Source organism: Pipistrellus kuhlii, unplaced genomic scaffold, assembly GCF_014108245.1.
Source record: "Pipistrellus kuhlii isolate mPipKuh1 unplaced genomic scaffold, mPipKuh1.p scaffold_m20_p_1, whole genome shotgun sequence".
Lineage (NCBI taxonomy): Eukaryota > Metazoa > Chordata > Mammalia > Chiroptera > Vespertilionidae > Pipistrellus > Pipistrellus kuhlii.
In genome coordinates, this window is record NW_023425404.1 from 139,264,331 (window position 1) to 139,277,479 (window position 13,149).

Below are 13,149 nucleotides of genomic sequence, written 5' to 3' on the forward strand. Positions count from 1 at the left end.
CACAAGGAGGGGATTTATAGTGAAGGGATCACTGTTCCCTGGATAAGCAAAAAGAGGTAAGTTGTCCTCCTACTATTTCATATCTATTTCTCTTATTATATTGTTTAAGCAGTTGAATGCTCCAAAGAGACCTCAAAAGTGAATAATTAAGTCTAACAGATTTTCATTTACTGCTTGTTGCTCTAGTCAGGCTGTCTCTATTTTCTAAAACACAGATATGGACTCCACTGGTGAAGAAATCTAAAACACAGTGTGCAAATTACTCTTCTCATTAAAATAAAATTACTCATATTTCATATGAATTGCAAGCTGGAAAGATGGCTTTTTAAAATTTTTGTCAGTATACATCTCAAAATTAATAACATGTTATGCTTTATAACATTCTTGATTAGTTTTCTATATAAAAATGTAAGCATTATACATTTTTGCTTTTGAAAATTTAAATTAACACTAAGTATTGGAAGAATATCATTTGTGGTCCCATCTAATATATATATATATATATATATATATATATATATATATATATATATATATGACATAAATTATACATAAATATATCATATGTATATTTCTCAAGTAAAAATAATTAGTGCTTTATTTAATCTAAACACAAATCACAAACACTTGGAATCTAAAGTATTGAAATGCTTTTTCTTTTAAATCTGCCATTAAGATGATGAATACTATACATATCAAACAATTTGTTTCAGTAAAACATGGGGCTTCTTTAAGTAGTCAATCTAAGTATAAAAATTTTCTCTATCATGCAAAGTTTTAAAAATATACTTTTATTAATTTCAGAGAGGAAGAAAATGGGGAGAGAGAGAGAAACATCAATGAAGAGAGAGAATCATTGATTAGCTGCCTCTTGCATGCCCCACACTAAGGATCAAGCCCTCAATCTGTACATGTGTCCTGACTGGAAATAGAACTGTGACCTCCTGGTTCATAGATTGATGCTCAACCACTGAGCCAAGCTGGCTGGGCCAAAATTGAAAGATAGAAAACGTAACTTAAACTGGTTGACTTATTCTTTTAAATATTGGAACAAACATTTTAAAATGTTTTCTAAATAATTTCATTGGTTTATTTATCATTCAAGTATTTATTTAGTCCCATTTTATAAGAAAGGATAAGCTTCACAAACTTTTTGTTATTTGAAGAAAAATCATGTCTCCAGAAATATCATATTTGACTCTCAGTCAATTTACTAATCTTTGTAAAATTTCTATCTGTGAAGGACAATGAAGGGTCAGTGATGTTTTCTTGATTATCCCATTAAAAAAGATTTAGCATTCAAGTCTCATTGAGGGAAAAAAAAAAAGAATGAGAGAGAGAGAGAGAGATATTGAGAGAGAGAGAGAGAGAGAGAGAGAGAGAGAGAGAGAGAGAGAGAGACAGAATGGGATCTTGAAAGATTCCTGACTGGACCCCCATCAAAGAGTCAGTGCTCAACATAATTTGTCTTTACTCTTCTACATGTTCATTGTCTGGCTTCCCACTAGAAGGCAGGGCCTTCTCAGATATGTTAACTGCTATACCATCATGGCAGTTAGTAGGTGCACACACAAAAAAATACACAACAACAACAACAAAAAAAAGGAACAAATACATCGCCTAATTCATTGGAATTATACAATCCAATCTTTGGATTCTGCATTAAATTATATGCTTTAACTTGGCCCATTTTCCCACTGAACTTTACTGCTTATTTCACAGAAAGTTCATCTGTTTGGCTTGTGAGTTTATACTTTGGATGTGTACAATTATCAGGCTGCTCTAAGGTTGAAACATCAGAGTGCAAAGATCTCAACTGAGCCAACAGACACAAAACCAGCATTCTGGCTGAAATTCGTGGGTCTACAATCAACTAGGTTTTATCTACACTGTTATGTGAACAGCAGGAGACAAAACATCAGCTGTCCAATCAGCCCCATGAAGATAGTGTGTGGCTGACTTTACAGAAAAGCAGAACAAAGATGGTGACAAAAGCACAGTAAATCTGTTGGTATACTCTCTTCTGTGTCTAATGTAGTCCATAAAAATACAATGTTTTAAAATATGCTAAGATTTTAGGGAAAAGTCTTCCCATAGTATTTCAAATAAATATTCTCCCAAAGATTAAGCTACAATAAATTTTAAAATGTATTTATTCCTTGTTAACTAGTATGCTTTGCTGAGAAAGCATCAATTACTCTTGAGGGTTTTCCATTAGCACATTCAGTATGATTGTACAAAACTTGAAAAAGTGAGGGAACTTTGAGGGAAGGCATTTCATGCAGTGAGAACAAGAAGCACAAGGTCATTGACAGCAGGCCTGATATGTCTGAGGTGCAACCAGAAGATGGGTGAGCAGGAGCTGATCCTTTACAAGGACAGAATAAAGCACAAAAGAGAGACTATCATAGTTTCATATAATATTTACCTGATTGAGATGGAGGGAGAATGAAGAGACTTGAACAGAAGAGAAATATAATCTGCATATAAATTAAGGGTAATTCCAAAACCAGTGGGTAGACTAGTTAAGAGGTATTGTAATAATGCACTTAAGAGCTTGATTTTTCAAATAGCTAGCCAGTTACCCAATAGCATTTGTTTTTTAAAAAAATGTTTTTCTATTGATATTTAATGCTTTCTTTCCCTCTAATGGGTAGAATTAGTACAATATTTAAAACAGTTTAATACAGGCATATACACAGAACTAGAAATAGGTCTAGGATTCATCAAGCATAAAAAATAAAGTCAGTTAAGTTCTTTATTGTAATTATACTAAAATCAGGTACTAATGAAAATGGGCAGCTATGTAATACTGAGGTGTATTGTCCAAGACAAATTATAATCATTGCTTTCTTTTATTGAAAGCTTACCATGTATTGTCATCATTTGGATCACTATATGCTTCAACTCATTTGCCCTTCATTATAATGTGAGATATGGATAGATACTAATACTATATCTTTCCCATTTCACAAATGAGAAACTGAAGCCATTTGAAGTTAAGTGATTTGCCCAAGACCATGCTTGAAGCAGGGAAATCAGAGCCATCTGCCTTTCATAAGTATCTGTTCAGTCTCACCTCTTGCATTTCATCTGATATTTTGTTGCTACTTCCTTATTTTTCTCTTTAGTTTCTCTTTGCTATGTTGTCTGTCACCTCATAAGAGCTGTAATCTGTTTTTTATTCTTTCAGAACTAATTTTTGTTTTTATTTAAATCATAACTTAAACCTGCCTTTTTTTTTTTTTTTTTACTTAACTTTCAGGGGGGGAAAATCTACTAATTTCTGATATAGAAGGTAATAAAATTGATGAATGAATGAACACTTTCTTCAACCTCTTTTCTCTTGATTTTAATCTAATTAACATATTATAGAAGTTTCATCATATACACCGATGGTATCTATTGAGGTAATAATATTTACTATGTTTCACATAACATAACCTGACTTTTCAGAAAAACAAAGCAAAACACTCTATTACCCATTTCTCAATACAATCACCACAGTTAATTCAGTTAAGACTGTATTTCAGTGAACATGCTTATCTTTTAATCCTTTTACAGCATATGATATCAGTAAGATGCATGTCATCCAAAATACCAGGCTAGACTCAAAGGAAGGAGCAGTGAAAACTGGTGGAAGAAATAGCAATAACTTAAAATATGTAGATGATATCATCTTAAAGGCACAAAGTAGCATTGATTTGAAACAACTTCTGATCAGAGTGAAAGAGAAAAAGTGCCAAAGCAGAACTGTATTTGAACATCCAGAAGACATCTTGGCTGCAGAATAAATACACTTTTGTTTAACTTGGCCCATTCATTAATGCAAATGGGAGCTTCAGCTCAGAAATCCAGAGGAGGCTGAGACTTGGAGGGCAGCAACAGAAGAATTAGGAAAGGTCACCAAGAGCAAAGATATGTCAGTAGGGACCAACACTAATATTATCCACACCCAATTACTATATCCCAATGTGAAAGTTGAACAGTGAAGAAGGCTTATTAGAAAAAAATAAATGATCCATTTGAAATACAGTGTAGGAAGAGAGCTCTATGACTGGCAGAAAGAAGAACAAGTGGGTCATAGAGCAAATTAAATCTGAAACATCACTGGAGGCAAACATAACTAAACTGAAGCTGTCCTAATGTGGGCACATCATGATAAGGCAGGCTATTTTGGAAACGGCAATAGTGTTTGGAAAATAGAAGGCAGCAGGCAAAGAGTAAGATGAAATATGAGATAGATTGACTCCATAAAAGAAGCCATATGCATGAGTCTGCAGGAGCTGAGAAGGGCTGACAGGCCACTGTGGACATCACTCATTCATAGGACCAACAGGAGTCACAGCCAAATGAATGGCACATAACACAAAATGCTTTGGAAGCATATTTGCTAAATCTCACCAAATTGCCCTTAAAATTTAGAATACATATCTTCCATAATTAAACCTACACAGTAGGCACAGGATCCAAGAACATCAGTCTCAATGATGCTACTGACAATCATTTTTACTTTTGACTTCAGACTGAGAGCAAGTTGCTGGAGAAATTCCAGAAACCACTGTCACTTTCAAAGAAAATAAGATGAAGAGAAGAAAAATGCCTAAGTGAAGAAGACAAAGTTTCTCTTTTTTGCTTCTCTGATAGGTGTAGAAAAGCTCTATAACAAAAAGCATGAGTACACTTACTTTTCCTCCCATGTTTTTGTGTCATCAGTCCAATTTTTGAAATTTTACTAGAAGGAAAAGTGAAATGAACATGTTTAGCTTATGTGAATTATCTGGCATTTCTTAATGTTGGTAATTCTATCAAAAGTCTCCTAACTACCGCCCTCTTCATGGGTGAGCTATTTCTTTTTTGAATCATCTTGTGAATATTTAGCATATTCATGAAGCACTGAATTCTAGCATACTAAACATGTCTTCCTGATTTCTTTATACATGTTGAAAAACTTCTTATGTATATAATTCAGAATTCACAATATTTTCTTTCATAATCAATAAATATTATTTCACTAACTTCAGGCACTGAATACTGTCCTTTGTATCAGCAGGCTGTGCTACATTTTCACGTTCTCTAGAGCACTTGAGTGACCTCTAACTACTGGCTTTGTTATTGTTGTATATTTCTATGCAAGTTGTTTTTCTTTGTCAAGTGTTTTGTCAGTTCATTCTGTGCTCTTCCTACTTGATCCTGTATCTCTTGTTCTGTACATTCTTTTTAATTGCCAGGATATAATTTATCACTTTCTGAAAGTTTCTTTTATCTCTTAAAAGAAACTTTTTAAGTGTTTTCTTGCAGAATGAATTGTTTCTTTTGTTTCAGATTGTGTTTGTATGCTCAACCTTTATTCTTTTTTTCTCTCCTTTCTATCACCTTCATATTTCTTCACAAAATATTTACCTAGTGTTGAATTTTTTTAGACAAACATTTTTTCTCTGTTTATTTGATTTTGGATAATGTCACTTAGACTATTTAATTTTGCACCTAAATTGACTGTAAGGATTTTTATTGACTCTCTTTCCTTCCTTCTCCCAAAGGGATTGTCTGAATAATTCAACATAATAAGTGTTAATATGAGGACTAGAATTTAATTGTAATTTATGTTTTGGCAGTCCTTCAGATTGCTGAAAACATGACATTATTCAATAAATTTGTTGTTTTTTATGACTGTGATAGTTAAGCTCTATATGAAGAGGCTCCCCATCAAATTGTCAAACAAAAATATAGTTCATGTATTATGGACAGCTTTGTAGCTTCAGGAATTAGGTTTGAGGTGAACAGACATTTTGGTTGTACAAAACACAAAGTATAAGGTTTGTATGACTATTGCTGCAGAATTAGCTATAAACATATTATTCCTCAGACAAACTATTCTATGGGCATATATATTTTTAATAAACTTTATATTTTAGAGCACTTTTAGATATACAGCAAATTAAGCAGACAGTCCAGAAAATTCTCACACATGCCCTGCCGCCACACATGGACACCTTTCCCACAATCAACTTGCCACACAGATTGGTATATTTGTTACAATTGATGAACCTACACTGACACATAACACCAGGTTCATAGTTTACATTACGGTTTACTCTGGGTTTGTACATTCAATGCATTTTGATAAATGTGTAATGACATGTACCCACCATATTGCACAATGCAGAATATTTCCAGTGCTCTAAAACCCCTAAAGCCATGCATAATTTTTCTATTCTATCTTCTAGGAGTTTTATAGTTTCACATTTTACATCTTGGTCTGTGTTTCATTTTGAGTTAATTTTTGTGAAGGGTGTGATGTCTATGCTTACATGTGAGTGTCCAATTGTCCAGCACTGTTTGTTGGAGAGATAACTTTAGCCCATTGCATTTCCCTTGCTGCCTGTCAAAGATAAGTGGACTATATTTATATGGGTCCATTTCTGAGCAGCAGGACATATTTTTAAGGTAACTTGTAGAGTGATTTTATAATCTAGATAAACGTATAATTGCTCTGGCCGGAGGGAATGGGTGAAGCCCCACCTGCTGAATCATTCTCTCCTTTACCCTAGCGATTGCACAAATAGAATAGTTAGTATTCAAAAGCAAATCATGATTTTAAAAAAAATCACTGTGATAAATCATTGTGATTTAATTTTAAATATAGATATGTACCCCCCCACCAACACACACACCACATGCACACACACACACACACACACACACACACACACACAAACACACACACACCAGCCACAGAAGTTTTATGCCTAGTGGACTCTCAATCTTTCTCAATAGCAATGAGTGAGAATTTAATCAAATATGTAAAGTTCTCAAGCACTCATAATGTAATTTGCATGGTAGCTCTTATTTACCCTAAAAAGTTAGTGCTCTGAGTAATGCTTTGATTATCTTTGAATATATTCTTTTCCTCAAAGCTTGAACACTCTATTTTTAGCGCTCAATTTTTAACATAATGATTTCACAAAAAGGAGAGCGTCCTCTCATTATTTAGAAAGTATGAACACATTTTTTCAATGCATCATTATCTTTACTATAACAGTTCTGGTGAAGCACAGTGTTTTGTGATTAATTTAGAATAAATGGAAATCAGAAATTTGCAGCCTAATGTAAATGGGTGGCTCAATGTAGGTAAGACTAGGGAAGCAATTGTTTTAATCAATTTAAGTCTTCTCCATATCTTATGTAGAAAGACAGATATAGGGCAAGTGTTTAAGGGAAAGCCTGAGGGGCCTTCTGATCGAAACCGTCATTGCATGATTGATCCTACTGTGAGTAGCTGAGAGAGAGAAAACAACCTCAGTGGAAATATGTCAGCCAGGATCCGAGGATCATAAGACATGAGTCAAAAGTTTGTTGAATGCAGACAACAACAATAACAACAAAACTCTATACCTTCAAGAATTTGTTAAACTATGGCAGTTAAACTTTGGTAAAACAGAATCCCATATACACATATATCTTTCCAAATAAAATATGAAGAACTTAACAAATTGATTAAAGCAATTGCCTCTCTTCTTTTCTTACCTATATTGAGCCACATAGAAAATAGGTTATCTTCTTCACTATTTAATTTTTATCTTGATTATTCTGTATCTTATAGATCTAGTATTTAAGAAGCTTATAGCAGTTGCTGTCCATACTGTTTTCTAAAATACATTTTTGTTGATTTCAGAAAGAAAAGGAGAGGGAGAGAGAGAGAGAGAGGTAGAAACATCAGTTATTAGAGAGAATCATTGATCAACTGCCTCCAGCATACCCCTCACTGGTAATTGAGCCCACAACCTGGGCATATGCCCTGACCAGGAATTGAACCATGACTTCCTGGTTCACAGGTTGACAATCAACCACTGATTATGCCAGCTGGGCTATCCTTATTCTAATTGTAGTCATAACCATTACAAATCATGGTGACTACTCTAAATATCACTATTTTATTTAAGAAAAAAATAAAAGCATACATTTTTAAAATACTTCCTTTCCTTATGATTCTGTGAGTTCTCAATCACTTCAAGTGACTACTAAGTACAACAGCGGAATCAATGCAATTTTATTTTCCTAACCCCTTCTTCTATGGAAACAACTAAGTTCTAAGGTTGATTTGCAACTATGATGTGTCATGAACCTCTTGTCTATAGCAGCATCTGGTGCTGCTCAATGCATGTACCCTAATTATTATGGTTTGAATGCCCCATCCCCAATTCATATGCTGAATTCTAACCCCTAATGTGATTGTATTAGAATGTGGGCCTTTAAGAGGCTCTATCCTCGTGAATGGGATTAATGTTCTTATAAAAGAGTTTCCATACAGATTCATCACTCTTCCACTATATGATAACACGGAGAGAAGATGCCAGTTATGAACCAGGAAGAAGGCTCTCACCAGAATACAACCATACTGATGCCTTGATTTGAACTTTCAGCCTAAAGAACCGAGAGAAATAAATTTGTATTGTTTATAAGCCACACAGTCTATGGTATTTTGTTGTAGCAGGCCAAATGGATTTGATCATAGTCTTATTTTTAAATAATCATTTATAGGCAGTTTTACATAGGAATAACAACAGTACACACTTATATTGGTATTGTGAGCATTGAGTTGACATATCAAAAGTTCTTAATATGATGATTGTCATGTATAAAGTCATCTAAGTTATAATTATCACATCAACACTGCCATTATTATTTTACGTCCACTTTTACTAAATACATATGATTATTGTTTCTAAAATTTCTGTTTTTATCACTTTTTTCTTACAAAAACTCAATGTATCCATGTGTGTTTATAGGAGAAGCAAGAGGTAATAGTTGGTCGATTAGACAAGAAGGGTCAAGAAAGCAAAAAGGCATGCTTTAGTCTATGTAGACAAGACACATAGCATGTAAATTTGCATAAGGAACACAGACACAGAGCTGTAGAGAATTCTCAAGAACTGTGAAGCCTCTGAGATTTTATTTTACTTGCAAGCTGACAAGGTAGCCTGTCACAGTTTCATATATACATGCCAGCAGCCTCCTGGGCCAAAGATAAAAGATTTTATTCTCATAACACAGTAAGGAGCATGAACTTTATGTTCTTCTTGGTTCCCCCTTGGCTCACCAAGTTCTACAGGGGTGATGAGAAGTGGGCTCTTTTGGATATGACACACAGTGGGTTTTTTCCCAGCTGAGGAAACCCAAGGTTAAAGTATTACTTCTCTTGTAAAGGAACTGCCACTCTTTGTCTCAGATGGGTATATTATTTTTGTTAATCTAGGGAGCTAAGCAATCTTCTTTCTACCATAAAGGGGGAACTATCTCTGTCTTCTATGACTGTTTACTATGCAAATAGTCTTTGAAAGGCAGCACAGAGCAAAATCTGACACTTGACATGCACAGATGCCCTTGAGAATGGCTCCCCAAAAAAAACATCCATTGAAATGACATCTAGTCAATCTCTTTCCCATAAGACACACACTACCTTAACATCTCAGAGAATTTATTAAAACATGTTTTAATTTATATTAATTTTATTATGTTGCCTTAATTAAAGTGATTCTTTGATGACAAATAAACCTCAAAAAAAACCAGTAGCTTATATATTTTGACATTGCAAATGAAATTAAAAAAAAAAATTGTTCCTAATTAGTATGTAATTCTTCAAGTAGTGATATAAGCAAACTATTTTACTCCATATCATGGCTCTAATACCTTTAACACAAGGTTTCCAAATTTGCCATAGTCATGGTTTTCAATCCATCTATTTTAAAAGAGGAGCTATATTAGTAAATCATATGTGTGAGGTATTTATGGGCAGAACTATAAGGGACACACATCTTTTCACCAACATCCCATGGTCTTATGTTCACATCTAACTGCAAGGGAATCTGGAAAATATAGTTTAATTCTTTGTTTAAGAAGAGAAACTTGTTTTAACAATCTCTCTTTTGTTCAACTTAGGTAAGTAATTCTTTTTTTTTCTTTTTTTTTTTTCTTTTTTTTTTTAGTTTTTAAAGTATTGCATTGAATTAATAACATTGATAAGTAACAAAATAAAAAATAATCTTGCCTCACAAATGCTCAACTGTTATGCCCAGACTTCGTGATCCCCAAGGACCACAAGGGAGCCGAGTCCGATCCAATAAGCAAAAGAGCCTTCACCATGCTAGCATAGGCTCCCCCACTCACGCCAGCAGCATGGCGGAAGAGCGTGAACTTCTCCCAGTCCAGGGGTTTTACTGCGGTCGGTGGTGATGTCACCGCCTCGGCTAACCCTGATTGGTTGGGTGAGGGCTAGGGATAACTCCGCCCTGTGGGGCAGAGTCGGGAGCTCATCCTTGCCCTGCCCTGCCCTTTCATTCCCCTCTTGTCTAATGTGCCTAGTCAAATCATTGACTCAGCCTACTTCCTTTCATCATAAAGAACAAATAGTTACCAAGACCCTTAGTACCACAGTTCCCATCAGTATTGTCCTCACTGAAGTCCAGTTCCCCTCCTGCAGGCATCAGTTCTCCTCTTGGCCTGTAGTTGCCAGGATCCAGGCCATACAGGAGCTGGGAGTCATGTAGTCAGGTCTGGGTGCCATCTACTTCAACAGCAGTGGGCGTGCTCAGGATAACAGTGCAGCATCCCTTTGAGTCCTTGGGCAGTGAATTTCTTTACCCACATTGAGTTCCGGGGCTACAGGGTCTGCCGTGGGCACTGGCAGTGCATCTGGAACAAGCAAACTGCTGAGCCTGTAAGGACTGTGCACAGACAGTATTTCTAGCAACTCTGCCTCACAGAAGTTCAGAAGTCTTGGTGACACTTAACCTGGTGTCACCGGGCAACTCTGACCTAGAGCCTCTGGGACCAACAGTCTTGTCATCTGGAGGGTCCATCAACCATCTGGTCCTTCAGTGGCTTGCTTCTGGTCAGCCAATTCCTTCTGGCTGCAGTTGGTAACCCTCTTTTCTTTGTGGATGGCACAGTGTCTCCATCAAAGGGCCTGGATTAAGGCCAAAAGTTCTGGAACTGTGCCCAAATGGTGTGGTCCAAGGTGACTACCACTGCCCCTGCATATCAGGTCCCATCCTGAACGTAACTGCTCCCATCCTTGAACAGTACCTTGTCGTCTGTTACCTCTGTGCAGTCATGAATGGGTTCCTCATCATCATCTGGAAGCAGGCTGGGAGGGTTGATGGCCAGAGTTTTATGAATCTGGACACAGGGCTGGTCCAGGAGAAAAGCCTGGCCCATCCAGGTTAGCTCCTGGTCCAGAGTCCGCTTGTCTGCCTCCTTCACCAGCAATGCTGTGTTGGTAAGTAATTCTTAAAGTTGGGCTTTTCAAAACCTAAATACAGAAAAAAGTATTTAAAATATATCTTTTATTTTTAGTTTTTCTGTGTATTTTGAGTAGGTCCACTAACTATTATAGAGTCAATTTCAAAGTATTTCTCCACAACTAGAAAATAATTTTCATGTGACACAAATACATTATTGGTTAATCCTCCATATCAGATATGGAGATTTAGAGAATTAAAAAGATTAAATTAAAGCCAACTGAAAATGATGTTTATAAATGTATGACTAAAGTACCTCCACAAAGAAGCAGAAATTTTAAAAAATGTGGTATGTTTTCTTATATTTAGAGGATATATAGCGAGAGAACTTTGTTGGTTATAATAGGTCTGTCTCAAATTATTTGCCTGCATTGCAAGTAGAGAAAAAATGAAAAACTAAAATAATGCTTGGCAAAGTCAACCTCTAGGACCCCGGGCCTGATGGAGAGAAATAGGAAGGTACATCATCTTCTTACTAGTAAAATGTGATTTAATGGATGGCTTAAATCTCTGAACAATTTGACCAGAAATTTCTCCTATCCCTTGAGGAACGAGTATTGGGGAATGGGGGGAGGGAGAGTTGTTAGCAATTTTTCCAGTACCTGTAGCTTTTACTCTAAATTAAATTTAATGTTTTAATCACTTCATTTTAGTTTCTCATGTTTATAACTTCATTCTGATAACTGATTGTGTAACTGTTCCTGTGCATGATCTTCGTTGCTATGTGCAGTTTCTATGGTATCTTTTGCCATTAATTTTGTTTCTCAAAATAACCTCTATTCTTTCTCTTTGAAAATAAGCATCACAGAGGGAATAAACATTCCTAATCTCAGATAATATCAGAAGATTTTAGTCTTATAAAATAAGACTTATTTTGTTAAATGATAATGTTGGAGATAGATCTTTTACCTATGTGATGAAGTAAATATGTGACATGGAAATTTGGAAAAAGACAAGGATGATATGCATAAAATTCATTATACTTTCCATGTTCAAACCTGTTATAGCATGTTGTTCCAACAACAACAAACACAGCTACCATTTATTTAGCACTTAGTGCTCAGACTTCAAGGCCAAACACATTTTTCTCTTCTACACCAGGATTCTGGCTGAAGAAATATCCACATGAGAAATATATGAGAATCAAGTAACAATTTTATTAATTTGTGAAGGCAACTTAAATGCCACATGTAAAGGTTCTCTTTTACTAGTACATGCTGAATCAAGACCATGATAAGGCTTAGGTCTGGATCTTAAATAGCATTTTCCATATAAGCCAACCTTCACCTTCAAATAATCTTTACTGACACTGACTTGTGCCCCAGGGAGAGCTGGATCATAGAGGGCCAGATAGCCACAAAGGAGAGATTTGCAAGACCATTGAACATACATCTGGACTTTACCCCGCTTTTCTTGTGATAGGGGGGTAAGAATTCCAGGGTGCTTTTTACTTATCTTTGATATAAGCAGTACAAAGCAAGAAGATGTTTGAGATGGAACAATTCATTTCAAAGTAACATGCAGTCCAGTGAACGTCAAGCTCAGCCTAATTAGCTGTCTTGACGATGATCTAAAAAAAAAATGCTGCAGAAAAGTTATGGAAGTAGCTTCCTCCTTGTATTGGTAAAAACAGAAATGTGAAAAAAGAAGTTAAGCATTTTCACTAAATTCACAATATGCTGGGTATTGTGCTAAGCAAAGTACATTTTTGTCTTCACCAGGTTTTATTAATTTCTGCAACTATTTTTACAGATGTGAAATATCAAATGTGTTATAGCAGGTGAGTCAATCATTTGTCTGTTTTTCCCTAAATCCATCTCTCACATTCCTCTGAACTTCTTTGTATCAC